This window comes from Symphalangus syndactylus, chromosome X, assembly GCF_028878055.3.
Source record: "Symphalangus syndactylus isolate Jambi chromosome X, NHGRI_mSymSyn1-v2.1_pri, whole genome shotgun sequence".
NCBI classification, from domain to species: Eukaryota; Metazoa; Chordata; class Mammalia; order Primates; family Hylobatidae; genus Symphalangus; species Symphalangus syndactylus.
In genome coordinates, this window is record NC_072447.2 from 21,058,844 (window position 1) to 21,086,660 (window position 27,817).

The following is a 27,817-nucleotide window of genomic DNA, read 5'->3' on the forward strand; positions in this document are numbered from 1 at the left end:
GCAATCATAGCTTGCTGCAACCTTGAACTCCTGGGCTCAAGAGATCTTCCCACTTCAGCCTCCTGAGTCGTTGGGACTACAGGTGTGCGCCATCACAGCTGGCTAATTTTTTGTATTTTCTGTGAAGACAGGGTCTTGCTATATTGCCCTGGTTGGTCTTGAACTCCTGGCCTCAAGTGACCCTCCTGCCTCAGCCTCCCAAAGTGCTGGGATTACAGGCGTGAGCCACTGCACCCACCCAGCCACCTTCAGGCATGTTAAGGATGGTGAGGAACAGGGATGCTGGTTTTAACAAGGTTCCCTGATGGTGGCCTCACGTGTGCTGCTCCCACAGCGTGGCTGAGGGTGGAAGCTGATTCCCGGTTGGAGGAAGGTAACGGAAGTGCACCACTGCCTTCTCTCTGCACTGGAAAGAGACGGGCTGTGCCTAGGGAGGGTGTGTAGGGGGCCGTGTCTCGGGGGTTGAGGGTCATTGGTAATTGGTCACGTTCCTCCTTTCAGGAAGCAGGAGTTGGTCCTGTAGGACTCCTTTCCCAGACAGCAGCTGCCACAGGAGGACAGCGGCATCTGCAGCCGCCCTGGCCTTCTCTCTGGTGCAGACCTACACGGTTCCTCCCCCATGCTGCCAGACCTGGCTGTCTCCTGTCTCCGGCTTCCTGCCTGGCCCTTTTCTTTCCATCCTGGCCCTCACCCCTTAGCCGGTGTCCCCAGCATGTTTTTCTTGCCTGAAAACATCAAAACTCTGCTTCTTCTTTCTGTTCTCCTTCCTCTTAGGCAGGCTGCAGCCTCATCCCTCTGACCCTCTGGAGCTCTGAGAGGATCCAAGAGAATACAGCTCTGCCATCCAGGTCTGCGTGGCAGCAGATGCTCTCCCTCACCCAGAAGTCCATTTGAGTGGCAGCTTTGCGCCTATGCCCTGAAAATGTCCCCGCCTTCATTAAAAAAGAACCAGAGCAGTCACCAACTCCTCACTACCCCATGTTGGGGCTCAGAAAACAATGCCCCAAAATGCAGGTCTCAGCAGTGGCCTTGGAAGCAAACTTCTCTCTGTGACCTTCTCCTGCCCTCCTGTCTCTCAGTTCCATCCTTCCAGGAGGCCTCAGAGAAACTAGAAGCCCTCCTTCCCTTGGCTGGTCCTAGAAACCAGAACCCTTCTCTCCAAAGCCAGCCATAAAACCTAAAATAGGACTTCAACTTTCCCTCTGCCTTTCTGTGTAAAAACTAGCCATAAAGAAATCCCCTGATCTACCTTGTTTGACTGTAGATCCTAAAACCCCCATTCCAGAGAGGGTCCCACCTCACACCCACAAGGAAAGAGCGCTGCTCAGCGAGGCCAAGAAGAATCTAGACAGACAGGCCTTGCTGGGTTTCCACACTCAGTCCACTAGCTTTAGATGAGGCCCTTTTTGTCCAACCCTGTTTCTACATGCTGTCCATGCTTTGTTGAACCTAAGCATAAAAATGGACGGTTTCCCCTGTATCTTTGGGCCTTCATTCTGAAGTCTCCTATTTGTACACATTAATTTGTGTGCCTTTTCTCCTGTTAATCTACCTTTTGTAAGTTTATTTTCCAGTGAAACTTCAGGGGACCCCTTGGCCCCTACACCCCACACACTTGCACACAGGCACATACCACCATCTGTGTAGTACACAGTGGATAGAAATAGGGTGGGATGTAGAGAGACGCAAATGCAAAATTCTATTTCTATCTGGTGGATCAGTGGAAGGGAAGGTTTGTGTTTAACAAGGATGTGTCCGTGCCTTTCCCAGTTTCAGGAGCAAGTGAACCATCTGGGAATATCATGAATGTGAAAACTTTGGCCCTGTGGGTCTGGGGCAGGAGGGTGTGAGTCACTGTCTTCACTGTGGCTCAGAGTCTGATCTGGAGAGCTGATGGTGGGGCCAATCGTCTCTCTGGGGGGGAAAGTTTGGTGTCACCATCATCTCTTAAAGCTGCAGTGTGCCGACTGAGCAGGGGTCTGTGTTTTAGGGGGTTGGAGTAATTAGTTTCCACCTTCTTCATCTCTCTCTCTCTCTTTTTTTTTTTTTTTTTTTGAGACAGAGTCTCTCTGTTGCCTAGGTTGGAGTGCAGTGGCACAATCTCGGCTCACTGCAACCTCCACCTCCTCGGTTCAAGCGATTCTCCTGCCTCAGCCTCCCCAGTAGCTGGGACTACAGGCACGTGCCACCACACCCAGCCAATTTTTGTATTTTTAGTAGAGACAGGGTTTCACCACGTTGGCCAGGCTGGTCTCAAACTCCTGGCCTCAAATGATCTGCCCACCTCGGCCTCCCAAAGTGCTGGGTTTACAGGTGTGAGCCACTGCACCTGGCCCTTCTTCATCTCTTATGTTTCCAAGGGCCTAGCCTTCATTGTTGCCAGTATCTTCCCATAGATCTAGTGTTGGTCAATGTTGTTCAGTCACTTCCAGGATTTACTGAGACCAGCAGCTACCCCTGTGCACTCACTGCCTTCCTTATGGCCATGACATGGCCCCATAGACAGGGGGCCAAGCCTCTCTAAACCATCTGTGAAAAGAAGGCAACAGAGTGTATGTGAGCATGGTGGGTGTGAATGACTCCCAAACCACCCTAAGGCTGAGATGTCCTATGACAAACCTTGCTACCCACATGAACTCCCCTAGAAACATCTATCTGCTCTGAAAATAGTCATGGGCCGGCATTTCATTGTCCATAGACTGCTCGACAGCCTGGAGCTCCACCTCCACCCAAGCCATAGGTATCCTTGTTTCTTGGCTGCCACACCAAGGCAGACTGTGTCTCAGGGAGCAACCCAGGGGGTGGGGTGTGAAGAAATGTTCCCACATCAGGCCCTGCTGTAGGAATAAAGGTAGCTCTCTTCTGTTTTTCAGAACAAATCTCTTTGCAAAAGTTACTCATCCCTTAAACACTAAAAAAAACTGCAGGACACAACCTATTGTGTCTGAAAACTGTGAAGGGTTAATCACATTTTCTAAACACAAAGTACTTTCCCCTAAGCACATCTGGGCCCACAGGGCAGTGGCTCATGCTTGTAATCTCAGCACTTTGGGAGGCTGAGGCAGGAGGATCACTTAAGGCTGGGATTTCGAGACCAGCCTGAGCAACATAGCAAGATCCAGTCTTGACAAGAAATTTTCTTTTGAAATTAGCCAGGCATGGTGGTGCACACCTGTAGTCCCAGCTACTAGGGAAGCTGAAGTGGGGAGACTCTTTGAGCCCAGGAGTGCAAGGCCGCAGTGAGCTATGATTGCACCACTGCACTCCAGCTTGCATAGAGCGAGACCCAGTCTCTTTGTAAAATTTTTTGGAAAGTATGCTATTATTTCAAGCTAAAAGTTTATACAGTAATTGCTTTGTGTTGTGTAACATTCTAGAATGCAATGACATACCTACAAAGGGCGTTTTAAATAAATTGTTCCTTTTGGGCATAAAATGTGTGGGGTATAGGGACCATGGAGTCCCCTGAAGTTTCACTGAAAAATAAACTTACAAAAGGCAGATAAATAGGAGAAAAGGCACACAAATTAATGTGTACACACGGGAGGCTTCAGAATGAAGATCCAAAGAAATATAACAATAATAAAATAAATAAGTCTGAGTTTGAATTAACACAATTTAGCAACAGAGTCATTCTTTGTTAATCATTTAGCCATTTTGAAAATCGCTTTGTAAAATTTTTTGGAAGGTATGTATTATTTCAAGCTAAATGTTTATACAATAATTATTTTGTGTTGTGTAACATTTTAGAATGCAATGACTATCTGCAAAGGGCCTTTTAAATAAATTATTCCTTTTGGGCATAAAAAAAATTATGTGGTGCTTTATGGATAGGGAGGTGGGCAGTAGGGGGTTGCCAGATGGATGATGGATTTGAGCAAACTCAAGATTAGGAGGATCTATCTGGGGTAGGACCTGGCGGTACGCAGAATAGACTGGACTCCTATTTGGCCATAAGCATTGAGCCCCTTTGCATTCATTTTTTTGAAACAAAATTGCCCTAGAGAATAATTATTCATCTTTTCAAAGACTAGAGTAATGATTGCTCTCCAGGTGGCTCCAAACACAGATTTTTGGGATCTCATTTAGATGTATTAATATTAACTTAGCCAGGCAAGCTTTTTATCCATAAAGTTATACAAGAGGAGGAAAAGAGAGGACTGCTTGTATGATGGATAAGGTCAATAGATGTCAGAACAGCTGGGTGTGGTGGCTCACACCTGTAATTCCAGCACTTTGGGAGGCTAAGGTGGGTGGGAGGTTAGGAGTTCAAGACCAGCCTGACAGTGAAACCCCGTCTCTACTAAAAATACAAAAATTCACTGGGCATGGTGGCAGGTGCCTGTAATCCCAGCTACTCAGGAGGCTGAGGTAGGAGAATCGCTTGAACCTGGGAGGTGGAGGTTGCAGTGAGCAGAGATCACACCACTGCACTCCAGCCTGGGTGACAGAGCAAGACTCCATCTCAAAAAAAAAAGGACGTCAGAATAGCTTCAGCCCCTGTCTTATACCAGCTACAGGTAAAGGTCCTGCTACGGACAAGAGGATGCTGCATGTTCATGCACCACCTGACAGATCCATACATACAGATCTGACGTTTTTTTCTGAGGCCTCTGTTCTGTTCTGTTGGCCTATATATCTGTTTGATACCAGTACCATGCTGTTTTGGTTACTGTAGCCTTGTAGTATAGTTTGAAGTCAGGTAGCGTGATGCCTCCAGCTTTGTTCTTTTTGCTTAGGATTATCTTGGCTATATGGGCTCTGTTTTGGTTCCATATGAAATTTAAAGTAGTTTTTTCTTTTTTCTTCTTTTTTTTTTTTTTTTTTTTTGAGGCAGAGTCTCGCTCTGTCACCGAGGCTGGAGTGCAGTGGCGCGATCTTGGCTCACTGCAAGCTCCGCCTCACTGGTTCATGCCATTCTCCTGCCTCAGCCTCCCAAGTAGCTGGGACTACAGGTGCCTGCCACCACGCCTGGCTAATTTTTTTTTTTTTGTATTTTCAGTAGAGACAGGGTTTCACCTTGTTAGCCCGGATGGTCTTGATCTCCTGACCTCATGATCTGCCCGCCTCGGCCTCCCAAAGTACTGGGATTACAGGCGTGAGCCACTGCACCTGGTCTAAAGTAGTTTTTTCTAATTCTGTGAAGAAAGTCAGTGGCAGCTTGATGGGGATAGCATTGAATCAATAAATTACTTTCGGCAGTATGGCCATTTTCACAATATTGATTCTTCCTATCCATTAGCATGGAATGTTTTTCCATTTGTTTGTGTCCCCTTGTTTCCTTGAGCAGTGGTTTGTAGTTCTCCTTGAAGAGGTCCTTCGCATCCCTTGTAAGTTGGATTCCTAGGTATTTTATTCTCTTTGTAGCAATTGTGAATGGGAGTTCACTCATGATTTGGCTCTCTGTTTGTCTATTCTTGGTGTATAGGAATGCTTGTGATTTTTGCACATTGATTTTGTATCCTGAGACTTTGCTGAAGTTGCTTCTCAGCTTAAGGAGATTTTGAGCTGAGATGATGGGGTTTTCTAAATATACAATCATGTCATCTGCAAACAGATAATTGACCTCCTCTCTTCCTATTTGAATACCCTTTATTTCTTTCTCTTGCCTGATTGCCCTGGCCAGAACTTCCAATACTATGTTGAACAGGAGTGGTGAGAGAGGGCATCCTTGTCTTGTGCAGGTTTTCAAAAGGAATGCTTCCAGCTTTTGCCCATTCAGTATGATGTTGGCTGTGGGTTTGTCGTAGATAGCTCTTATTATTTTGACATACGTTCCATGAATACCTAGTTTATTGAGAGTTTTAACATGAAGAGGTGTTGAATTTTATCGAAGGCCTTTTCTGCATCTATTGAGATAATCATGTGGTTTTTGTCATTGGTTCTGTTTACGTGATGGACTATGTTTATTGATTTGTGTATGTTGCACCAGCCTTGTATCCCAGGGATAAAGCTGACTTGATAATGGTGGATGAGCTTTTTGATGTGCTGCTGGATTCAGTTTGCCAGTATTTTATTGAGGATATTCACATCGATGTTCATCAGGGGCATTGGCCTGAAATTTTCTTTTTTAGTTGTGTCTCTGCCAGGTTTTGGTATCAGGATGATGCTGGCCTCATAAAATGAGTTAGGGAGGAGTCCCTCTTTTTCTATTGTTTGGAATAGTTTCGGAAGGAATGGTACCAGCTCCTCTTTGTACCTCTGGTAGAATTCAGCTCTGAATCTATCTGGTCCTGGGCTGTTTTTGGTTGATAAGCTATTAATTACTACCTCATTTTCAGAACTTGTTATTGGCCTATTCAGGGATTCAACTTCTTCCTGGTTTAGTCTTGGGAGGCTGTATGTGTCCAGGAATTTATCCATTTCTTCTAGATTTTCTAGATTATTTGCATAGAGGTGTTTATAGTATTCTCTGATGGTAGTTTGTATTTCTGTGGGATCCGCGGTGATATTCTCTTTATAATTTTTTATTGTGTCTATTTGATTCTTCTCTCTTTTCTTCTTTATTAGTCTGGCTGGCAGTCTATCTATTTTGTGTATCTTTTCAAAAAACCAGCTCCTGGATTCATTGATTTTTTGAAGGGTTTTTCATGTCTCTATCTCCTTCAGTTCTGCTCTGATTGTAGTTATTTCTTGTCTTCTGCTAGCTTTTGAATTTGTTTGCTCTTGCTTCTCTAGTTCTTTTCATTGTGATGTTAGGGTGTCAATTTTAGATCTTTCCCACTTTCTCCTGTGGGCATTTAGTGCTATAAATTTCCCTTGAAACACTGCTTTAGCTGTGTTCTATAGATTTTTGTATGTTGTGTCTTTGTTCTCATTGGTTTTAAAGAACTTATTTATTTCTGCCTTAATTTCATTATTTACCCAGTAGTCATTTACAAGTAAGTTGCTTAGTTTCCATGTAGTTGTGCAGTTTTGAGTGAGTTCCTTAATCCTGAGTTCTAATTTGATTGCACTGTGGTCTGAGAGACTGTTTGTTATGATTTCCATTCTTTTGCATTTGTGAAGTGTTTTACTTCCAATTATATGGTCAATTTTAGAATAAGTGCAATGTGGTGTTGAGAAGAATGTATATTCTGTTGATTTGGGGTGGACAGTTTTGTAGATGTCTATCAGGTCTGCTTGGTCCAGGGCTGAGTTCAAGTCCTGAATATCCTTGTTTATATTCTGTCTTGTTGATCTGTCTAATATTGACAGTGGGGTGTTAAAGTCTCCCACTATTATTGTGTGGGAGTCTAAGTCTTTGTAGGTCTCTAAGAACTTGCTTTATGAATCTGGGTGCTCCTGTATTGGGTGCATATATATTTAGGATAGTTAGCTCTTCTTGTTGAATTGATCCCTTTATCATTATGTAATGCCCTTCTTTGTCCTTTTTGAGATTTGTTGGTTTAAAGTCTGTTTTATCAGAGACTAGGATTGCAACCCCTGCTGTTTTCTCCTTTCCATTTGCTTGGTAAATATTCCTTCCTCTCTTTATTTTGAGCGTATGTGTGTCTTTGCATGTGAGATGGGTATGCTGAATACAGCACACTAATGGGTCTTGCCTCTTTATCCAATTTGCCAGTCTGTGTCTTTTTATTGGGACATTTAGCCCATTTACATATAAGGTTAATATTGTTATGTGTGAATTTGATCCTGTCATTATGATGCCAGGTGGTTATTTTGCCAGTTAGTTGATGTAGTTGATGCAGTTTCTTCGTAGTGTCAATGGTCTTTACAATTTGCTATGTTTTTGCAGTGGCTGGTACCGGTTTTTCCTTTCCATATTTAGTGCTTCCTTCAAGAGCTCTTGTAAGGCAGGCCTGGTGGTGACAAAATCTCTCAGCAATTGCTTGTCTGTAAAGTATTTTATTTCTCCTTCACTTATGAAGCTTAGTTTGACTGGATATGAAATTCTGGATTGAAAATTCTTTTCTTTAAGAATGTTGAATATTGGCCCCCACTCTCTTCTGGCTTGTAGTGTTTCTGCAGAGAGATCCACTGTTAGTCTGATGGGCTTCCCTTTGTGGGTAACCCGACCTTTCTCTCTGGCTGCCCTTAACATTTTCTCCTTCATTTCAACCTTGGTGAATCTGATGATTATGTGTCTTGGGGTTGTTGCTCTTCTCAAGGAGTATCTTTGTGGTGTTCTCTGCATTTCCTGAATTTTAATGTTGGCCTATCTTGCTAGGTTGGGGAATTTCTCCTGGATAATAACCTGAAGAGTGTTTTCCAACTTGGTTCCATTTTCTTCATCATTTTCAGGTACACCCATCAAATATAAGTTAGGTCTTTTCACATAGTCCCATATTTCTTGGAGGCTTGTTCGTTCCTTTTCATTCTTTTTTCTCTAATCTTGTCTTCACACTTTATTTCATTAAGTTGATCTTCAATCTCTGATATCCTTTCTTCTGCTTGATCGATTCAGCTATTGATACTTGTTTATGCTTCATGAAGTTCTCATGCTGTGTTTTTCAGCTCCATCAGATCATTTATGTTCTTCTCTAAACTGGTTATTCTAGTTAGCAATTCCTTTAACCTTTTTTCAGGGTTCTTAGCTTCCTTCCATTGGGTTAGAACATGCTCCCTTAGCTCAGAGGAGTTTTGTACCCACTTTCTGAAACCTACTTCTGTCAATTCATCAAATTCATTCTCCGTCCAGTTTGGTTCCCTTGCTGGCGAGGAGTTGTGATCCTTTGGAGAAGAGGCGTTCTGGTTTTTGGAATTTTCAGCCTTTTTGCACTGGTTTTTCCTCATCTTTGTGGATTTATCTACCTTTGGTCTTTGATGTTGGTGACCTTCAGATGGGGTTTTTGTGTGGACATCCTTTTTGTTGATGTTGATGCTATTCCTTTCTGTTTGTTAGTTTTTCTTCTAACAGTCAGGCCCCTCTGCTGCAGGTCTCCTGGAGTTTGCTGGAGGTCCACTCCAGACCCTATTTGCCTGGGTATCACCAGTGGAGGCTGCAGAACAGCAAAGATTGCTGCCTGTTCCTTCCTCTGGAAGCTTCATCCCAGAGGGGCACCTGCCAGATACCAGCCAGAGCTCTCCTGTATGAGGTGTCTGTTGACCCCTACTGGGAGGTGTCTCCCAGTCAGGAGGCACGGGGGTCAAGGACCCACTTGAGGAGGCAGTCTGACCCTTAGCAGAGCTTGAGCACTGTGCTGGGAGATCCACTGTTCTCTTCAGAGCCAGCAGGCAGGAATGCTGAAGCTGTGCCCACAGCTGCCCCTTCCCCCAGGTGCTCTGTCTCAAGGAGATGGGAGTTTTATATATAGGCCCCTGACTTGAGCTGCTGCCTTTCTTTCAGAGATGCCCTGCCCAGAGAGGAGGAATCTAGTGAGGCAGTCTGGCCGCAGCATCTTTGCAGCCAGTGAGCTCTGCCCCATCTGAACTTCCCAGCAGCTTTGTTTACACTGTGAGGGGAAAACTGCCTACTCAAGCGTAAGTAATGGTGGATGCCCCTCTCCAAACCAAGTTCGAGTGTTCTAGGTTGACTTCAGACTGCTGTGCCAACAGCGAGAATTTCAAGCCAGTGGATCTTAACTAGCTGGGCTCCATGGGGGTGGTATCCACTGATCTAGGCCACTTGGCTTCCTGGCTTCAGCCCTCTTTCCAGTGGAGTGAACGGTTCTGTCTTGCTTGCATTCCAGGAGCCACTGGGGTATGAAAAAAAATCTCCCGCAGCTAGCTCGGTGTCTACCCAAACGGCTGCCCAGTTTTGTGCTTGAAACCCAGGGCCCTGGTGGTATAGAAACCTGAGGGAATCTCCTGGTCTGCGGGTTGCAAAGACCATGGGAAAAGCATAGAATCTGGGCCAGAATGCACCATTCCTCACAGCACAGTCCCTCACAGCTTCCCTTGGCTAGAGGATGGAGTTCCCCAACCTCTTGCATTTCCTGGGTGAGGCAACGCCCCACCCTGTTTCTGCTCACCCTCCATGGGCTGCACCCACTGTCTAACCAGTCCCAATGAGATGAGCTGGGTACCTCAATTGGAAATGCAGAAATCACCTGCCTTTTGCATTGATCTCACTGGGAGCTGCAGACTGGAGCTGTTCCTATTCAGTCATCTTGCCAGCCACCCAAGAAGATCTTTTTTGAGGCAAAGTTTAGCACCTCTGTCCCAGCTCCTTCCTTAGAGAATTCTGAATGTGGGTTCCACTTAAAGAACAACATAGCATCAAGGGGCATCTGACCTCTGGTCATTTGGAGACTTCAACCCCCTATTACTTTCTGTGGATAAAAATCAAAGCTTCTGCTGTACTGTTCTCAGAGCCAAAGCCTGAGGTGAAACTCCTCCCCTCTGATTTTTTGAGCATGGAATATAAACAAAATAATTAGCCACTCAAGAGGCATTGCAAACATTAACTAACATGTAACCTTGCAAAACAGGGAAGGTTCTTATTTGTAAATGCCAATCACTGCACAGAAAGACTCTAAGGATTTATATCCTAGGCAACAGAAAATTGCTCTGTAAAAGAACTCTTCCCACATGTTTTACTAAATTTGCAATATTTAAGCTTGCATTTAAATAAATACAGAGTTTCCTACCTCTCTCTCAAGTGTCTCTTCTGCAAATCCATGCTCTTTTCTCCATGCCACTCCAGGAACAGGCAGGAAGAACCCAATCTCACCACGGGGACCAGAGACTGCCCCCTTACTTTAGAGGAGCAGAAAATGTAGTATCAAGGACACCTTCAGAACGTAGACACTAAGGTGACTGCTGGAATCATCTAAGAGGGAGTTTTAAGCAAAACTTTGCTGCCCTGCAAGTCTGAAAATGACATTGTTGACCTAGAATCAATAGTATACACCTTCAAGGAATTTGTTCTCCATAATAAAGACCATTTCTGTGTTGACACGTACCTCTTCTAGTTTAAAGAATAATCAATGGAATAAATTTGAGACATCGGACTGTATTTTTGCACCCGTGGAACAAATTATTATTTTCTTCCATTGGGGTTTGAATTTGTGACTTTGGACACCTTGACTATTAACGGCAAGTGATATAAAGCTGAAATCAACATTACTAAAGTGAGAGCATCCCAGGAGTCACCACCTGGGACCTCTGCTTGGGTCTCCATGTGTTGTTGCTACTCAGATACTTGGACAGTGACTTGGCAAACCAAAAGCCAGGAGAAAGAGACTCTACCAGCTGAGGCTAAAATGCTGATACCTTTATCTGGCCTGGCCATAGGAAGCTCCGCCATGGCAGAGAAAGTCAGCACTTGCATAGACAATGCATGAGCTAGCTCCACAGTCTGAATCTGAGCCTGTGCTCTGCCATTTTGTAACATGGACTTGCCAGGAAGATGTTCAAGAACATCATGGAACCTGTTTGGGTTCCAGGCCTTGGCTACCTCCTGTCCTTGCAAAACAAGTCCTTCACACGGTCCAGCCCTGCTAGCCTGGACACTGGAGTCTGGGACCAGAGTCCCAGGTTATCATAAAGTGGTACATGGCACTGATGATTCCTCACACAGAAGATGCCAATTAAACAATGCCTAGGATTTGAACAAATTCCATGGCTATGGGTTCAAGGGCAGTCTAGTAACACAGAACCTTACCATAAACTCGATTTGCCTTCTTTAGTTTTTCAACCCAATTCTGCAGGGCACTCTGTGGTCCTTTGTAGATCATGTATCCTTGGAGACGTTTTGAGACGTTAATAATCTCTTTGATGGAATCCATGATGGTTTTTGTGCTAAGTCCCATCTTCAGTAGGCAATGCCATGTAATGTTCTTTCTAAAAAACGAGAGAGAGAGAGAGAGAACAACTTGGATTTACAATGTAGACAGTATTTGTATTCATTTTTCCCTGTGCTGTTAACATTTTTGGAAAAAAGTAGCTATTTGTTTAATTTTAGTTTAATTTGTTTTTAATACATGTGTATTGTTGTCCAGATTGTACTCACCATTAAGGAATGAGAAAAGAGCAACAGTTGACTCTACGAGGTCAAAGATTGGTAAAAATGTTTATAATAAAAGACAGATGACGTAACAAAAAATGAACAACAGTCATCTCAGACTTAAACAAAAAAGACATAATAAAATAAAAGAATAACTTAAAAACCTTTCAAGAATCAATTCTGGGCCATCTTAGCCAATGAATATTTTTACAGATAGGGATGGTCAGTGATCGCGATACTGAGAAGTTGCCAAAAGCAAATGGGAAGACTGTTGGTGCAGCAGAAAGTGTGAATTGTATTCTACAATCTTGCTTTCTTGTCTCTTGATAAAACTGCTCCGTTTTCCATTCCCAAGTCCATTCACCAGCCTCAGGACATCCAGATGTGGACCTCAAAGCAACTGCTAACACTAATGGAATCCTTGCATCTTAAAAAACCCAAGCAACTCAAAGCAGACACCATATACGCAGAAATCAAGGAGCACGTGCAGAGGATAAAACATTTTTGGGCAAGAAACAAAGACTGGTGGCTGATGGTTGTTTCTAGATTAAAATTATGTTAATTATACCTAATGTTATAAAATGCTATAACACAATGTTATCATGCATAAAATGTCATAATTTGTTATGTCATGTAATAGTGTGGTACCCTCCAAAGTGTGTCTCCTTACAGCTAAATTAGCATGCATTCAACAGCACACATTAACATGCCATGATTAAAGTATTTCAAAATAAATACCATGCAGGATCTTCTTTTATTTTGTTTAGCTCCTCGAATTATAGGTGGTCACTCTCTGTCCCCCACCACCTCCTCCACACACATCTGAAGGACACTCAAAAAGATACTCTCAATGAACATACTGGTGAAAAAAAGCAAGTGAAATTGCCAATTATAGTGTTCTAGATCCTGAGCAGGTTTGTTCCGCAAAATCCTTGTAGATAAAAAATAAAATGGATAAATAAGCTGCTCCCACTTTGGAAATAAAGACAATAGCATAAAATGGTAATGAATGGTTGGTCTATAGGCACAAAAGGCATATTTAAGGAATGGGATATGAGGGGGAAGATATGTATAATAGAATCATTTTATTGGAAAATGAAACAGGCACCTAGTTCCTGCTAAGCCTTTTCCAGAGACGGACAATTGATGCTAGGTCCCTGCAGAAAGCCAATAGGGCATTGCTGATGGGCGAGGACTAAGCAAAGCTTGGCTTCCAGTGTTTTTTTTCAATTAATTAAAGAAATATGTTTATTATATTTAAATAAAATTTTAAAGCTTGAAAATAGCAGAAAGGAGAAAGAATCGATAAAAATTGTCAAAGCAATTCTTTAAAAAGAGGCAAATAGTTGCTCTAGAATTAAAACTATAATAATCAGTATGAAATTTTTTTTCTATAGTTGAACTTTGGCTTCTGCTTTTAAAAACTATATTTTTTCTTTATTTTCTGATTTATTTTAGATTGAGGGGGTACATGTGCAGGTTTGTTACTTGGGTACATTGCAAACCCAGGTCATGAGCATAGTATCCGATAGGTAGTTTTTCTTCTGTTCTTTTCTCATTTCTCTTCTCTTCTTCTTCTTTCTTTCCTTCCTTCCTTTCCTTTCTTTCCTCTCCTCTCCTCTCCTCCCTTCCTCTCCCCTCCCCTCCCTCCCTCCCTTCTTCCTTCCTTCTCCTCTTCTCTTCTCTTCTCTTTTCTCTGAGACAGGGTCTTGTTCTGTCACCAAGGCTAGAGTGCAGTGGTACAATCATGGCTCACTGCAGCCTCAACCTCCTAGGATAAAGTGATCCTTCCACCTTAGCCTCTGCAGGAGCTGAGACTGCAGGCATGTGCCACCATACCTGGCTAATGTTTTAAATATTTTGTAGAGAAGAGGTCTTGCTCTGTTGCCCAGGCTGGTCTTGAACTCCTGGGCTCAAGAGATGCTCTCGCCTTAGCCTCCCAAATTGCTGAGATTACTGGCATGAGCCAAAGTGCCTGGCCTCCTTTTACGATATTAACTTCCTCCTTTGTTGTTGACCATTAGCACCTCCAATGGTAGCTCTATTATCAGTTTCGCAGCGCTCAAGGTGCGCTACAGCCGGCCCTCTGTATCCATGGGTTTTGCATCTGAGGAGTCAACCAACTATGGATGAAAATTAAAAAAAAAAAAACAAGACTGATTATGTCTGTACTGAACACGTATGTCCTTTTTTTCTTGTCATTATTCTGTAAACAAGAGAGTATAGCAACTATTTACATACTATTTACATTGTATGAGGTATTCTAAGTAATATAAAGATGATTTAAAGTATATGGGAGGATTGTGTAGTTTATATGCAAGTACCACGACATTTTATAACAGGGACTTGGACATCTGTGGATTTTGGTATCCACAGGGTTCCTGGAGCCAATCCCCCACAGATACCAAGGGAAAACTGCACTCTCTCCTTTGCACGGTGCTTTATTTCCCACTAGAGAAAGCATGAAAAACAGACGCTGTGTGATACTCATCTCCACATCACCCACACAACCCAGCATGAGACCGACAAAAGCTCAAGGCTCCATAAATTGATGTTGAATTGGATTGAAGCTGAGCTTCAGCATCAGCTAAATTCAAATCTTCACCCAAATCCTATGTGGCACAGAAATATTGACGGATAAGATGATGTGATGTCTGGGAATTACTTCAAAATGAGCCAGTTGGTGGGGGGTAATTGAAACAAGATTGGTCAGCAGTTGAGAACTGTTGAAGCTGAGTTACATCATGTTCATTGCCATTATTTTCTCTATGTTGTATATGTTTCCGTTTTTTGATTTAAAAAGGTTAGGAAGAAACCCCAATGTTTTAAAATTGGCAGATGTTTAATAAAACTTTCTCTATATATTTATTGCTATAGCTTATCCACTAATAAGCGCTTCTTACCGTGGTTATTCCCATATTCTTGAATCAGCCGACACAGCATTTTTAGTGCCATTGTTAGTATAAAAAAAATTAAGTTTCATCAGAGAGTCTCACTGGAAAAATGCCTTCTGTTCCAAGAGCTAGAAATAATTACAAAGCCACTTTTTAACCTATAAATCCCAACCCTGATTTAAAAGTTATTTTTTCATTTTCCCTATGTTTTAAGGGAAAAGTAACCTCAGCCCCATCATTTCATATATTTTACTTCTTGGGCCATTTTAGAAATCATCTATTCCAGTCCAAAATTTTAGAGATGTGAAAATTGAGGTCAAGAAACATTTCTGCCTTTCCCCAAATCGTAGAGTCAATTGGAAAAAAGGCAAGGACTGGACACAGACCTTCCGATTAGGATTTTAAAATTCATATATTCATTTTACAAGAGTTTGGTGCACATCTGCTAGATGCCGGGCAGAATAAACAATGCAGCCAAAGTCCAGGCCTTCATGGTGACTGGCAATTCTGTTCCTAGGATTACACCCAAAAGAAATGAGGACTTACAGACACACACACACACACACACACACACCCAAGAGAAATGAGAACTTATGGATACATACACACATACACACACATATATACACATGCATATACCCAAGAGAAATGAGAACTTATGGAGACACACACATACACACACACACACAAATACACACATACACACAAGCATATACCCAAGAGAAATGAGAACTTACGGAGCCACACACACACACACACACACACACAATGTGTACACAGGTGTTCATAGTGTAACTGCCTAATGTGTTCCTCCCGCCCACTGCAAATATAAAATAAACTCACCCAGACATGGCATTGCAGTAAAGAAAGAGCTTAACTGGCGTGAGGTCAGCCATGCCAGAATTATTACTCAAATCAATATCCCCAAAGGCTTGGAGGTTGGAGGTTTTTCCAAGATAGTTTGGTGGGCAGGGACTAGTGTAGGGGGCATGCTATTGGTTGGGGATGCCATCATAGGGGTGTGGTAAGTGGTTCTCATGCACTGAGTTCACTTCTGGGTGGGGGCTACAAGACTGCTTGAGTCACGGGTCCAGGTGGGGCCATCTGATTGTCAGAAATGCAAAAACCTGAAAAGACATCTCAAAAGGCCAATCTTAGGTCCTGCCATAGTGATGTTATCTGCAGGAGTAATTGGGGAAGTTGCAAATCTTGCAACCTCCAGAATGATGCCTGGTAATTATTTGGAATTCAAGCCCCTCTCATCCTTCTAACTTGGTGGCTTTTCATCAGTTTTCCAAAAACAGTTTAGTTTGGGGGAAGGGCTATTATCATTTAAACTATAAGCCAAATTTGTCCCAAAGTTAGCTTGGCCCATGCCCAGGAATGAGCAAAAATGGCCAACCTGTGAGGCTACAAGCAGGACACAGTCAGCCATGTCAGATTTCTCTCACTGTCATACTTTTGCAAAGGTAGTATTATTCATAATAGCCAAGAGGTGGAAACAACACAAATGTCCATTGCCTGGCGAAAGGATAAACAAAATGTGGTCCATCCATACAATGGAATATGATCCAGCCACAAAAAGGAATGATGTTCTGATACATTGGCAACATGGCAGAACCTTGAAAACACGAGGTTCAGTGAAAGAAGCCAGGCACAAAAGGTCATGTAACTGCCCAAAGGGTTCACCTTGCCCGCTGCCTAGACATAGCCGATTTATCAAGACAGAGGAATTGCAATAGAGAAAGAGTAATTCACGCAAAGCTGGCTGTGCGGGAGAACGGAGTTTTATTATTACTCAAATCAGTGTCCCCAAGAACTTGGGGATCAGAGTTTTTAGGATAATTTGGTGGGTAGGGGGACAGTGAATCGGGAGTGTTGATTGGTTGGCTTGGGGATGAAATCATAGGGAGCGAAGCTGTTCTCTTCTGCTGAGTCAGTTCCTGGGTAGGGGCCACAGAACTGGTTGGCAGGTCCGGGTGGGGCCATTCGGTTGTTAGAAATGCAAAAACATGAAAAAAAATCTCAAAATGTTGGTCTTAGGCTCACAATAGTGATGTTACCTTCAAGAGTAATTGGGGAAGTTGCAAATTTTATGATCTCTGGAATAATAGCTGGTAATATTTAGAACTCCAGCCCCTTTCATCTTGACTTGGTGGCTGGTGGTCTTTCATTTGTTTTACAAGAACAGTTTAGCCTTTCAGGAAGGGCTATTATTTAAACTATATATTAAATTCCTTCCCAAAGCCAGTTCAGCCTACGCCCAGTAATGAATAAGGACAGTTTAGAGGTTATGAGGCAAGAAAATAGAATCTGGAGGCAAGAAACAGAAGGCTGATTCACACTTCAGCTACGACCAGAAATATCCTCTCCATAGGGCGTAGGCCAAGTAAATAACTTTGTAACTTTACTTCATCCTCTTCATTTACATAGGGCGTACCCCAAGTAACCAATGGAATCGTCTAGAGGGTATTTAAATTCCCCAAAATTCTGTAACACGACCCTTGATCCCCTATGCTCGGGCCCACTTCCACACTGTGGAGTGTACTTTCGTTTTCAATAAATCCCTTTATTCCTTCCTTGCTTTGTGTGTGCATTTTGTCCAATTTTTTGTTCAAGATGCCAAGAACCTGGACACCCTCCACTGGTAACAGTTAGAAACAAGATGATATCAGCTAGGTCTGATGTCTTTCACTGTCATAATTTTCTCAGTTATGATTTTTGCAAAGGTGGTTTCAGTCACAGGTCATATGATTCCATTTATTTGAAGTGTCCAGAATAGGCAAATCCATCAAGACAGAAAGACAGACTATTGGCTGCCAGAGACTGGAGAGGGGAAGGAAAAGAAGGAGCTAATGAGTATGGGGTTTATTTTGGGCAGTGATGAAAGTGATCTAAAATACACTGTGCTGATGTTTGCCCAAACCTGTGAATATACTAAGAGGCATTCAATTGTACACATGAAATGGGTGAATTGGGTGGTATATGAATGATATCTCAATATAGCTGTTCTATTTTTTAAGGAAAAATATAGAGTGCCATAAGTGCTGTACAAAAAAATTAAATGGGGAGGAGATCAGGGAGTGGAGGTGGGTTAAATTTTAGTTCAATGTCTTCCCAACATTCCCTAAATTCCTATAAATTAGTAAATCATAAAAGATTCCTTGAATCAGGAGTCAAGTAATGCCACACCCAGAGCCAGCCACCACCCTCCTGGTACATTAATTAGATTGTGCTACATCAGTACAGGTTTAAAAACCATTCAAATGCTTTGTGACTCCAGGAAATTCAGGGTGTAAGCAGGAGAAACTGCCTCTGAATCCATGGAAAATCCTGCCTTCAGAACCGGAATTTTATCTAAGGATTCACACAATTTGGGTTTCACACTATTTGTACACTCAGAGGCTGTGCTTTGCAAATATAATGCCAGAAACACCTGAACCAAAATTAGGTGATTCAATACCAACTGGCCCACTGAAAGCATAGAGTCAAGAAATCAGTGCCTGAACCATTATGGGGCTGGTACTTTTAAAAATGAATGGACTTGATATTTTTGCAAGTTTTATTATGGAAAAGTGCTTTTGGGTTGGTCAAAAGCCTTCAGAAATCGTTCTACAGCCCGGCTGTTCCCAGACCAAACTGAGGGTCAGTCTGCTTATTCTAGAGGACCAATGAATGAGATGCAGATGAACTGGAAAAGAAGGGAGTTTTTACTTCTGCAGCCAGTTACAGGGAGAAGGCCTGGAAATTATCGCCAGACCAACTCAAAATTACAAAGGTTTCCAGAGCTTCTATACCTTCTAAGCTATACATCTACGTGTAAAGTGTGCATTCATCTAAAGACATAAGCGATTAACTTCATTTAATCTGTAACTAAGATTTGAGTCCTGAAGACCTTCCTCTGGAGACTCAGTAAGTTTACTTAATCTAGATGGGTCCAAGTGCTGCTAAGTCATGGAGGTTTGGGGAGTTCCTTTAGTCCCCAATAAAGCTTGTTTGTGGAAACTTAGGGAGTTTCTTCAGAACCCTAATAAAGCTTGTTTAATCCTAAATGGGTCCTGCTAAGAATTCCTTTGTTAAAATCTTCATGCTTTAAGGCCCAGGAAAGGCCTGAGCAAAACTCTTGATGGGCTTTTGTTACATTCCAGCCTTTGTATGAGGGCACTGGCTCTATCAGCTTTTAGTATTTAACTTCACCACTCAGTCAGTGCTGGAACAGTTGTCATGGAGGCCTGTATTAGTGAGACCTGGCCTGCCACACGGCCCATCTGGAGGCAGCCTCTTGCCCCGTAATAATTCTCAGTGCCCACCTTCCTGGAGGGGTGACTCAGTGGTTCTGTCAGAGGCATGTGAACCAGAGCAACTCCATCTTGAATAGGATCTGGGTAAAATAAGGCTGAAACCTACCGGGCTGCATTCCCTGACGGTTAAGGCATCCTAAGTCACAGGGTGAGATAGGAGGTCGGCACAACATACAGGTCACAAAGACCTTGCTGATGCAACAGGTTGCAGTAAAGAAGCCAATCAAATCCCACCAAAACCAAGATGGTGAAGAGAGTGACCTCTGGTCGACTTCACTGCTACACTCCCACCAGCACCATGCCAGTTTAGAAATGCTATGGCAACGTTAGGAAGTTATGCTATATGGTCTAAAAAGGGGAGGCATGAATAATCCACCCCTTGTTTAGCATATCATCAAGAAATAACCATAAAAATGGGCAACCAGCAGCCCTCGGGGCTGACCTGTCTATGATTAGAATAGCCATTCTTTTATTCCTCTCCTTTCTTAATAAACTCGCTTTCAATTTACTCTGCAGATTTGCCCTGAATTCTTTCTTGTGCGAGATCCAAGAACCCTCTCTTGGGGTCTGGATCCGGACCCCTTTCCTGTAACAGCCCTACAAACTGCCCTCAGCGGGACCTTTCACGTTCACTGAGAGCTCCATGTGGAGTGCACCTACCACCTCCAATCCTGTACAGCCCAGGGGCCCAGCGCTGGGTCTTCCCAGTTATGCTTTCATTACAGTGAAAAACCACAGCAGATGACAATCGCCCCCTTCGGCCACAGAAGTCTGAAAGAGGCGGCCCTGTATTTTAATAGAAATGTAATAAATTGTACCCTGAAGAAGGGACACCTTTGAAAGCATTCTAAAGGCTTAACTTGACCGCCAAGTAGAAAACTCAAGAAGTTGCCCAGGGCTCGGGTCTGACATGAACCTTTGATTTTTGCTATTTCTGTCATTGTGTTTGACTCTGAATTTAGTGTCTGCTCTCTCTCTCTGGCTTCCAGGGAAACTCGCATCCTGGAGGGCCATCAGCCCCAGGCATCCATGCAATCCACTGCTCAGAGGTGATAAAAAGCAGCAAGTATGAAATATAGTTTTAGAGGTGTCAGAAGAAAATAAATTGGGTTCACGTTGTGTTTTCTTCTGCATCCGAATATCCCCAAAGCAGAATTTCATTGCCAATCTCAGACCTGTTATATGGCTTCGTGCAAATTTAAAAAGTTTGCATGCAACCCTCCCTCCAGCTGCCTGCCAAGACCTCCCCCCCCGCCCCCCGTTTCATCTACCGTCCAGCCGAAATAAAATTAAAAGCTAAGAAGCCTGCTCCAGGGCAGTCACCTCTGATGTGGGAAACCTGAAAAACTGGAAATCACCAGCCAAGAAGAATTATATGTGTGAGCTTCACGTAGGTGGGATGTGATGGATGTGGACAGAGCAGCAGAGAGAAAGCCCAGGGAGCATATGCTAAAAAACCTGGGAAGAAAAATGCAAAATCCAGCAGCCCTAGAGGTGGCCTGAGGAAAGAGTTTAGGTTAGAAATATCTGTGCCATAAGAATAATGGGCATCTATGTTCCTCCAAGAACATCAGGATAACCAAGGAGCATTAAACACCAAGATAAGAAGGAAACACAATAAGGAAACCAGCTTAAGCTCAAGGAAATTAGAGACTCGGGGGTTCATTTTGCAGCAACTGCTGATTGTGTGATTGGAAATGAATTTCTTAACATCATTGAGCTTTAGTTGTAAAGGAGAGGCAGTAATACCTACCTTGCAGGGTTACTGGATTGTTATATATGTGACAGCAACTAAGACAGACTGCTTAATAGCATACATTGGATATCGTGACCCACAGAAAATATTCTAAATGGGGGTCGGCAAACTATGTTCATGGGCCAAATGTGGCCCACTGCTCATGTTTATAAATAAAGTTTTATTAAAACACAGTCATGCCCATTCATGACATACTGTCCACGGCTGTTTTCCTGCTGCAGCAGCAGAATTGAGCCATTGAGACAGATAGCATATGGCCCAAAAAGTGGAATACATTTACTACCTGGCTTTTGCAGAAAATGTTTGTTGATCCCTGGTCTAGAACATCAGTTAATCACCAATCATTTGGGAATAGCAATAAGCTTCCATCTGTTGACCACCTGTTATGTCTGGTCATATGTGATTTCATTTAATCTTATAGATATTACGATCTCCATTCTAATTTTGAGAAAACTGAGGTTCTCAGGTGTTATTTTCCCAAAATCATGCCATTGAAAACACCAACATTCTGATTTCAAAGTTAATTCTACACTGATTCTCAGTGGCATTTTTATGAAAAAGTAAGGATACAATGCAGGAAGAGGGGAAAAGAGTCCTAGGGCAGCCTCGTGGGTCTGCATAGTGTTCTTCCTTTTTCCTCTGCCATCTGCAGTGGAACCACCACGAAAAGGCAGATTTTCAAAGACAAAACTGTGCACCTCATTTCTCGAAACCCAGCGAGGTCAGTCTCCTCCAGTCTCATCTCTTTTGTGCTCCCACTTTTCCCTCGGCTGGCTGGCTTTGGCTCTCTCCTATATCCCCAGCCCCTAAACATGCATATTCCCGGACCAAACCAATGGTCAGGCTGCTTATTCTCGTGGCCCAATAATGAGATGGAGATGAACTGGGAGAGAAGAGAGTTTTCATTTCTGTAACCGGGTGCAGGGAGAAGACCTAGAAATTATCACTAGACCAACTCAAAATTACAAACTTTTCCAGAGCTTATATGCCTTCTAAGCTATATGTCTACGTCTAAGTGTGTATTCATCTAAAGCTATAACTGATTAACTTCTTCTAATCCATAACTAAGGTCTGAGTCCTGGAGACCTTCCTCTGGAGCCTCAGTGAATTGACTTAATCTAGATGGGTCCAGGTGCTGGGGTGATTACCCTTATCTTGTCTCCTGCTAAAGAATGGAGGTTTGGGGAGTTTCTTCAGACCCCCAATAAACTTGTTTGTGGAGGCCTGGGGAGTTTCTTCAGACCCCCAATAAAACTCTTTAATCCTAAAAGGATCCTGTTAAGAATTCCTTCATTATCTTATCATGCTTCAAGGCCCAGGAGAGGCCTGGGCAGAACTCTTGGTGGGCTTTTGTTACATTCCAGCCTTTGTATAAGGACACTGGCTCTTTCAGCTTTTAATATTTAACTTCACCACTCAGTCGGTGCTGAAACAGTTGTTACGGAGGCCTGCTGCTCAGCTGTTAGTGAGGCCTGGCCTGCCACATGCATACCCAAGTATTCCCTAGTTAACTCTTAGTTAACACTTTCAAAATATCAACTGGAATGTCACTTCTTCAAATGAACCATCTCTCCCCCAAGACTGAGTCAAATCCCCTTATAAGATACATATACTTGCATATATATTTGTATGTATAAATGTATACATATTCATGTATCTGTATCCTTCACTGCACTTAGAAGAGTTGTAAATTCACATTTACTTGTGTAATTATTTAACCACTGAGGTAGGAACCCATCTAGTTTTGATGGTCCTTGTATTCCTAGAAAACGTTACAGCACCTGCCTCAGAGTGGGAGTGTAATAAATACTTTTTGGATTTTTAAAAATGCAGATCTTTGTAAAAATGGAGAAGACCATCATTCTCAACACTGAACCATTGGATACAATAGAAAATGTAAAGGCCAAGACCCAGGATAAGGAAGGAATTTCTCCTGACCAGCAAAGACTGATCTTTGCTGTCAAGCAACTGGAAGATGGACGTACTTTGTCTGACTACAATATTCAAGAGGAGTCCACTCTTCATCATGTGTTGAGATTTCATGGGCTAAGAAAATGAAGAAGCCTTACGCCATTGCCAAAAAGAATATGCATTACAGAAAGAAGGTTAAGCTGGCTGTCCTGAAATACTCCAAGGTGCATGACAATGGCAAAATTGGTTGCCTTTATGGGAAGTGCCTTTTAGATGGATGTGGTGCAGGAGGTTTTATGGCCAGCCACTTTGACAGGAATTATTGTGGCAAATGTTGTCTTATTGCTTCAACAAACCAGACAAGTAATCATGTATGAGTTAATAAGAGACATGAGCCGAGCACTGACAAGGAGAAGCTGCTCACCTTTAGTGGTGGTTATGTTCGGAGCTAGCAGAAAAGCCTCCTGACTTCCTCCAGGACTCAGGGAAGGCAGGGGAAGGAGGACTTTGGTGTCTTAGTCCCTTCTCACCTCTTTGGCATTACTTCCTTCCCTCCCAACCTCGCACCTTATAATCTACTAACTCCAAACCAACAGGAACTCCCCCCCACGCCCTACATTCAAACACCCTAAGTTTACATGTGCAGGCGTGCACACACACACACACACACACACACACACAAAGGCTGTTATCTCCCAACTTCCTGAGAAATGCTTATGCAGGAGTCTAAATCCTGAGCCCCTTCCAGGGGTTGCCTTGAGTCTTTGCTTCTTCAAGAGCCCCTCCCTAACCCGAATGCCTCAGATACTGAGCTCTGGGCTGTCTGTGTGTACTGCTGTTTGCCATGTAAAATCCCTCCATTGAACACATCTGTCTACTTGCCCATCTATCCCAAAGGTCTAGGGGTACATCAATATCAAGGGCCATGTCTTTTCTTGGGATTCCCAGGGTAGCCTCTAATTAAGAAAAATTCACTTATTTGAACCAACTTCCCCAAATAGAAAGTTCTAAAAAACGAGGAATCAACAGAAAATTAAGTTCCAGTTTCCTCATTCACCTGTCCTGCCCCAAAAAGTACTCTTTTTGGCTGGACTCTTCTTCCACTTTCCCCTTCTAACTGCCTCCAATGTCTCCAGCAGAACGACAGAGAAGCTGTCCAGGCTGCAGAGAGGAGTGGTAGCAACTGGATCTCACCTCAGAAGGTGGGGACAGGGTAGGCAGAGGGGGAATGCATCTCGCTGGAAATGCCAATGCCGCATGGGCTGGGAACTGCAGAGAGAGCTTCCCTTATTGAAGGAACGAAGTCAGAAAACTGGGAATTGGTACCTTCCAAAAGAGGGAGAGCCAGCAGGTTGGAGAGAGGGTGTGTGAGGTGGTGCCAGGCTAGTGGACACTGCATATAAAGAATATCAGAACATAAATGTTTATTTGTTACAGAGTCCTGGTTTCGGGTGACGCCAGATGGAAAGCGCCTACTGGCGGGTGTTTGGCCTCTCTGCACGGGGCACGAGGGTGCTGATAGTTGCTTCTGTCACTTGATTCATTCCCACGGGAGCATGCTTGCACTTCCCAGGTTAGGCTTTTGGTCAGGTTTGGGCTTGTGGAATTGTTTCAAATTTTTGACATTATGGTTTTGCAATACCTAGCTTGCCAGGATGCTTGGCCCCAAGCAAGTTCTTCTCTATCTGCCCCAGACAGATGAGGTTGTGTGCATTTTTACCATTACTCTCCAGCGGACCATTCAAATACAAACATACTATATTTGTATCTCAATCACTTGCACTTGAGTCTGCTTTTAAGATTTTTTTTTTTCTTGCCCACTCAGCAAGTAAATGCCTTGTTTGTGATCATCACAGTCAAGTGTTTAGACAATCTGCTCAGGCCCATTATTTTCCCCATTTATTTGATGTCTTTAAAAAATTTTTTTTAAAATATTGGGTATAGTGGCTCACACCTGAAATCCAGCACTTTGGGAGATTGAGACAAGATGATTGCTTGAGCCCAGGAGTTCAAAACCAGCCTGGGCAACAGAGTGAGACCCTGTCTCTATAAAAAATGTAAAAATTAGCTGGGCATGGTGGCATGTGCCTATAGTTCCAGCGTCTTGGGAGGCTGAGGCAGGAGTATCACTTGAGTCCAGGAGGTCGAGGCTACTGTGAGCTATGATTGCACCACTGCACTCCAGCTGAGTGAGAGAGTGAGACCTTGTCTCAAAAAAATAAAAATAAAATAAAATTTAAAAAAATAACCACTTAGATAACCTGCTAAGTCCCATTATTTTCCCCATTTATTTGATAACTTAAAGAGAATAATTTAGAATAGAAAAAAGTAAGTGACAAAAAAGAAAAATAAATAAAAAGGAAAAAAGAAAGAAAAAATTTTTAAAGAAAAACAGGAAAAAAAAGAAAATTTAAAAAGTGAGTGACAAAGTGAAAATATTTGGCTTATCTTCTGAGAGGGGAGGAATTTGAGACTGTAACAAACATAAAGAAAGGACATCTATGCGTAAGAAAAAATTATATAATTAATTACCCAGATGCATGAGGTCTAAATGTCCCTGAGTTTGCCTAAATGTCATAGTTATGCTAATGACATGTATTCTATTTTATTTTTACTTAGAGACAGAACTGAAGTTTGGGTGGCTGCCAACAAGTTGTTGAGCTTGAAAGCGATGCTATAAATTTCCAAGGACATGATTGCAGTTGCATCGGATGTACTTGTCTACTCAGCTGATGTTCAAGTTCAAAATAGAGCTACGTTCTGAACATGGGCAATGTTCTTAAAGGAGAATTTTCAGGGTGTCTTAATATCATTTGACCTCAGGCAGAATGAGCCAAAGGCAGTGGGGTGTAGGAAGAACATGAGACTTGATTTCTGGGAAATGAGATCCACCACTCAACAGCGTAAGAACTTGTTGTGATGGTTAATATTGAGTGTCAACTTGATTGAATTGAAGGATGCAAAGTACTGTTCCTGGGTGTGTCTGTGAGGGTGTTGCCAAAGGAGATTAACATTTGAGTCAGTGAACTGGGAGAGGCAGACCTACTACCCTTAATCCGGGTAGGCACCATCCAATCAGCTGCCAATGCAGCTAGGATAAAAGCAGGTAGAGGAACATGGAAAAACTAGACTGGATGAGTCTTCTGGCCTCCATCTTTCTCCCATGCTGGATGCTTCCTGCCCTTGAACACATCAGACTCCAAGTTCTTCAGTTTTTGAACTCTTGGACCTATACCAGTGGTTTGTCAGGGGCTCTGGGGCATTCGGCCGCAGACTGAAGGCTGCACTATCGCCAGCTTCCCTACTTTTGACGTTTTGGGACTCAGACTGGCTTCCTTGCTCCTTGGCTTGTAGACAGCCTATTGTGGGACCTCACCTTGTGATCATGTGAGTCAATACTCCTTAATAAACTCCCCTTTATATATACATCTATCCTATTAGTCCTGTCCCTCTAGAGAACCCTGGGTAATACACCTGGGCATGTCCCTTAGCACCTTGGATGAATCCTTAGGTCTGTGAAATAAGGGAGCTGGAGTTGATGGTCTCTAGAATGATTTCTTTTCCCAAAGTTCCCTGGTATTATTACTTACAGAAAGATAACAAACTGTAACAAAATGTAACAAAAATAGGAAGCAAATTATAACCAAGGCTGAGCCTGTTCATTTCCACTGAGGTATCTCTGGGGTTTGTGAAAATATAGGAGACGGTATTAAAGAAAGGGTGCCATGAAAAGTGAAACAGAGGAAGTTCAGAGTCCTCTCAGACTCTGGGAAAGCCACACACATTATGTGACACACACTTCTTTATATTCAGATAGAGGCAATCTGACACGGACTCTTCATACATGGATTTGATAACAGCCCATTTTGAAAATGGGGAAAAATAGCCACATAGAATTATATACAATGATGTTAACTGTACTAATATTGTTAATCTTATAATATTGTTAAAAATAAATATGTTCAAATTTATGTTGCTACTTCCACTCCAAGGACTACTACATTTTTGTATCAAAGGAACAGAGCATAACCCCATTTCTCTTACTGAGTCATTTGGACTGAGCTCACCCCACATGTGCTAGAGGAATGAATCTTCATGGAGTGGGATGTCCAGTAGGGCATGTGGATCTAAGGGAGAATATTGAAAGCCAATACAAAATCCATATGAAATTGTATGACAATTAAGACAGAACAAATTGGAATATTAGATTTCTTTTACATTTCAGAATTTTAACTGCTATTGAGTCCATCAGAAATAAACCTACAAAAATAATGTCTTCCTATTGATGAGCTTTGTTACAGATATCTCCTGTTTCCAGACCAAAGCAATGGAAAACAATGAAGAAAAGAAAAAAATTAGGCCAGGCACAGTGGCCCATGTCAATAAACTCAGTGCTTTGGGAGGCTGAGGTGGGAGGACCACTTGAGGTCAGGTGCTTGACACCAGCCTGGGCAACACTGTGAGACCCTGTCTCTTCACAAAACAGAAAAAATAGCTGGGCATAGTGGCATGCATCTGTAGTCCCAGCTACTTGGGAGGCTGAGGTGGGAGGATTGCTTAAACCCAGGTGTTGGGGGCTACATGATTGCACTACTGCATTCCAGTCTGGGTGACAAAGCAAGATCCTGTTCCAAAATAAAATAAAATAAAAGTCTGTCTTTGATGAGGTGAAGAACCATAGAAATACTAAAACACAATCTATGAAGAAAGACTGTCAAGCCAAATAAAAGTTGAACAGTGTGGCTGGGCGCGGTGGCTCACGCTTGTAATCCCAGCACTTTGGGAGGCCGAGGTGGGCGGATCACGAGGTCAGGAGATCGAGACCACGGTGAAACCCCGTCTCTACTAAAAATACAAAAAAATTAGCCGGGCGTGGTGGCGGGCGCCTGTAGTCCCAGCTACTAGAAGAGGCTGAGGCAGGAGAATGGCGTGAACCCGGGAGGCGGAGCTTGCAGTGAGCCGAGATCGCGCCACTGCACTCCAGCCTGGGCAACAGAGCGAGACTCCATCTCAAAAAAAAAAAAAAAAAAAAAGTTGAACAGTGTGAAGGGGAGGTACTAAGAGA

General features: G+C 42.9%; 1 long non-coding RNA gene and 1 pseudogene across 2 annotated transcripts in view; one reads left to right on the plus strand and one right to left on the minus strand.

Annotated features, from left to right (window-relative positions):
* The window catches only part of LOC134736072 (uncharacterized), a 260,798-nt gene extending 249,075 nt beyond the window's left edge, over positions 1-11,723 (minus strand). For both annotated transcript variants that reach the window (XR_010119767.1, XR_010119768.1), the window contains exon 1: positions 11,549-11,723. This is a non-coding gene — a long non-coding RNA (uncharacterized lncRNA). The remainder of the gene's footprint in view (positions 1-11,548) is intronic.
* Positions 11,724-22,668: 10,945 nt separating this feature from the next.
* Positions 22,669-23,119, plus strand: LOC129476397 (ubiquitin-ribosomal protein eS31 fusion protein-like; annotated as a pseudogene).
* The last annotated feature ends 4,698 nt before the right edge of the window (positions 23,120-27,817 follow it).